General features: G+C 44.4%; 1 non-coding gene across 1 annotated transcript; it reads left to right on the forward strand.

The window, feature by feature from the left end:
• Positions 1-2,257: 2,257 nt before the first annotated feature.
• On the forward strand, positions 2,258-2,341 carry TRNAD-GUC (transfer RNA aspartic acid (anticodon GUC)). The gene has a single exon. It is a non-coding gene; the product is annotated as a tRNA-Asp (tRNA).
• Positions 2,342-4,081: the final 1,740 nt, after the last annotated feature.

The raw sequence follows: 4,081 nt of genomic DNA on the forward strand, positions 1-4,081 counted from the left end.
CTTCTGTTTCGGTGTCTTGTTTGTTATTTGTATACATGTGTGCAGGTGGAACATAAGATCTCTCTTTCTGTGGGTCGGAATCAAAACTCGTTAAATTTCCTGCCTTATTTCTTGGTGTCCCCAAGGCTCTGTCCTCTGTTCCCTCCCTTTTTAAACCATTCAGCAATGCAAAAGGGCATCCAGAGACACACAATGAGCACTCACGAACCCAGCATCTGGTCAGGAAAACAAAGCATTATCAACCCCCTGGTAGCCACACCTGACAGTGTACTCCAGGAAACCACAAATCTATTTTGGCATTTCCCCGTATTTCTACGTGTTTGGATATGGGTCCTTAAATAATATATATAGTACTATTTTGCTCAGTTTAAAATGTTTCAAAAGAGCATCATGTTTGGGACACCATATGGCTCAGCTGGTTAAGTGTCCAACTCTTGATTTTGGCTCAGGTCATGATCCCAGGGTTGTGAGATCAAGCCCCCACGTCAGGCTCCTGCCCTGGGCGTGGAGCCTGCTTCAGAGTCTCTCTCTCCCTCTACCCCACCCCTGCTTGGATGTGTTCTCATACACTCTGTCTCCCAAAAATATATATATAAACTAAAATAAAAATGTTTAAATCAAATAAAGTATCTTTTTTAAAAAAAAATGCATCATGGGGCACCCAGGTAGCTCATTTGGTTAAGCGTCCGACTCTTGATTTCGGCTCAGGCCATGGTCGCAAAATCCGTGAGTTCGAGCCCCGCGCTGGGGCCTGCTTGGGATTCTCCCTCTCCTGCTCTCTCTGCCCCTCCCCTGCTTGTTCTCTCGCTCTTTTTCTCTCTCTCTCAAAATAATGAATGAACATTTGAGACAAATAAACAAATAAAAAAGAGTATTATGTTATATGTACTCTTGTGCAACCTGTTTTTCTTCACATTACTTTGAGAGACTCATCCATGTGGGGATGCGCTGTTCAAATGCATCCATTGTCACTGCCATATAGTATTCTGCTGGACGCTACACCACGATTTACTCATTTATTCATTCTTCAGCTGATGGACACTTGGGCTGCCTTCATATTTATGAGCATATCCACAATTCTGCTTTAATCTTTCATGTGCAAATACTCTAGTGCAAATGTCTGACACATCTACTGTGATGTATGCTCAGGAGCAGAATGACTGCTCCCCTCCAGAGTTTGTCATCATTATTGCATAAAACAAATTGTTTTTTTTTTTCTATAGAGGCTGTACCTGTTTGCACCCAATAGGTCTGCAATATACTCTGAAATCAAAGGTTGCCTCAATGATGACGTCTCATAAATATACTCTCCCAACTCGCGGGTCTTACTCCCCTACATGGTGATGCTCCCCTCTCCTGTGGCCTCTGTGACTTTCTCCTTCAGGACCACTGCCTTCTCTGTACCAGGAAACTAGATCTCCTTTCCAGCCTCCAGACTCATGCAGCCAGTTGCCTCCTGGCCCTCTCTCCTGCCTGTAAGTACCTCAAACTCAACGTCCCAAACCAAATCCGTTATTATCGCCCCCTCCGAGCCCTGGGCCTCCTGCATTCCCCGGCTCAGACAGAAACACTGCCGTTCGTTCTGGTGTCCAGCAATGCTTTTCTTCTCTCATCTCAAACCTGCCCATCACCTAACCCTGTCATTAGAGTGATTCTTCTCACTGAGATCCACCTCCAGTGTGAAACTACCTTATTCTGAACACCTTCATCTCTCAGTTGGATTGCATGCCAGGGCCTCCCTGTTCCCAGCCTTTCAACTTCAATATGTTCTTTTAAAACCACCCAGGGGCGCTTGGTTGACTCGGTCAGTTAAGCGTCCAACTCCTGATTTGGGCACGTCATGATCTCAGTTTGTGAGATCGAGCCCTGCATTGGGCTCTGTGATGACAGTGCTTAGTATTCTCTCTTCCCCTCTCTCTGCCTCTCCTCTGCTTGCCCTCTCTCCCCCCACACACAAAATAAATTTTAAAAATAAATAAATAAAATAAAAACCATCCAGACCTAGCAATCCCACAATTATTTACCCAAGAGAAATCGAAATACACATCTACCCAAAACAGACTTGTATTAGAATGTGTATAGCACCTTTATCCATCAAAGGCAGAAATGAAGAACAATCCAAACGTCCATCAACAGGAAACAAATGAACAAACTATGCTCAGCCACACAATGGAATACTACTCAGCAATAAAAAGGAACTACCACTTACAAATGTAATGGTGTAGAGGAGTTTCAAATTATGTTGACTGAGGGAGGCGCCTGGCTGGCTCAGTCGGTGGAGCATGTGACTGTCAATCTCAGGGTCGTGAGTTCAAACCCCACTCAGGGAGCTTGTTAGGCACGGAGCCTACAAGTTATGCTGACTGAAAGAAGCCAGACACAAGAGAGCCCCCACTCTGCGACACTGCTTACATGAGAGTGAGAGTTAGCCAAGTAAGTGAGAGATCTCACTTACATGGGATCCCAGAAAGACCTAACTAGAGATAAAGTCAGAAAGTGGCCATCCCAAGTGGTGGGGTTTGGGTGGTTGAGAGGAAAGGGACATGGGGGGAACTTTCTAGGATAATGGAGATGCTCTATATCTGGTTTGGGGTGGTGGTAACACTAATGTATACAACACCTGGTCATTTTGCCATTTTGCCATATGTGATCATACCTCTGATAGATGTACTGATTTGTTTATATTTAAAGCAAACTAGAGAGAACTTGCTAAAATTAAAATCTGACTGGGGTACCTGGGTGACTCAGTCGGTTAAGTGTCTGACTTCAGCTCAGGTCTTGATCTTGCAGTCCAGGAGTTCAAGCTCCGTGTCCGTCTCTGGGCTGACAGCTTAGAGCCTGGAACTTGTTTTGGATTCTGTGTCCTTCTCTCTCTGTCCCTCCCCCGCTCACACTCTGTGTCTCTCTCTCAAAAATAAATAAATATTTTTAAAAACCTGACCAACTTATTTCCCTGCTTAATTTTTTTTTCTGAGAGCCCCATGACTTCATGACAAAGGCATGTGAAATATCATACTTAGGCTCCAACGTCCACTCTTATCCTTCTTCCTGTACCCTTTCTCGGGGGCTACACTGCTCTCACACTGAAATTCTTATACTTTCCTAAGCAGATGAGGTCCTCTTTCACCTCTGGTCCCTGTGATTGAGCCCTTGACATAGCCAACTCCTACTGTCTTTCAAGACTCGGTGTGGATGTCACTTCTTCCAGGAAGTCTTCCCAATCCCCCAAGAGTGACTAGAGATCTGCCCTGGGTTCCTGCAACATTCTGTGCTGATTGATACCATCACCCTCTTTACCCTGAAATTTACTTGTCCATCTGCTTCCACAGAACATAAACTCCCAATGACAGGGGCTATGAGCTATTCACTACTGGATGTGCCCAGTACATTAATGCTGGTTCAATGGGTGAATGAAATACTCAAAAACTGTTTTCACCTCAAGCAAAACACAGAGGGAGAGAAACTCACAGTATCAATATTTAAGGGAAAATAACTTCAAAAGAGAAAAAGGTAAATATTTTCTATGTAATACTTCAGTAACCACATGAACACAGGAAGCTGTATTGCATCGAGATCTGCTATAAACCAAAAGGAAAAGACAAACAGCCTCGGCAAACTCACTCTGAAAGTGAAGATAAAAGGAAAATGGAAGTCGTCTTAGGTAAATAAATAAATCTCAGGAAAGGCATACTGAGCAAAGAGAAGACTCTTCGATGAATATGAAAGTGGTCACTTCTCCAGTTGATTTTAGGGCAGCTGAGAGTTAGTCCAACAAACCTCTCTCCACTGTGTAAATTCCAAAAGCAGCAGCAAGGAGCCGGCAATGCTCTGGAAATGTACCAAGAGTTCAAAAGCATTGAGTCTAGCCACCTCAAACTCCCCTGAGAGGAGATGGCAGGCTGCCCGTGGCCAACAACCCTGCTGAACCCAGTTTCATACTCTCCATAATCAGGTTTTGGACGGATCACTAAGAAGTTAACTTTCAGAGAAGCAGTTTCAGCCAGCGGCTCTCACATCTCAGAGGGGCACCGCCTGTCCTTTGTAAGGGAAAGAAATGGACTCGTGTCAAATCACAAGTGAA

This window comes from Crocuta crocuta, unplaced genomic scaffold, assembly GCF_008692635.1.
Source record: "Crocuta crocuta isolate KB4526 unplaced genomic scaffold, BGI_CrCroc_1.0 scaffold655, whole genome shotgun sequence".
NCBI lineage: Eukaryota > Metazoa > Chordata > Mammalia > Carnivora > Hyaenidae > Crocuta > Crocuta crocuta.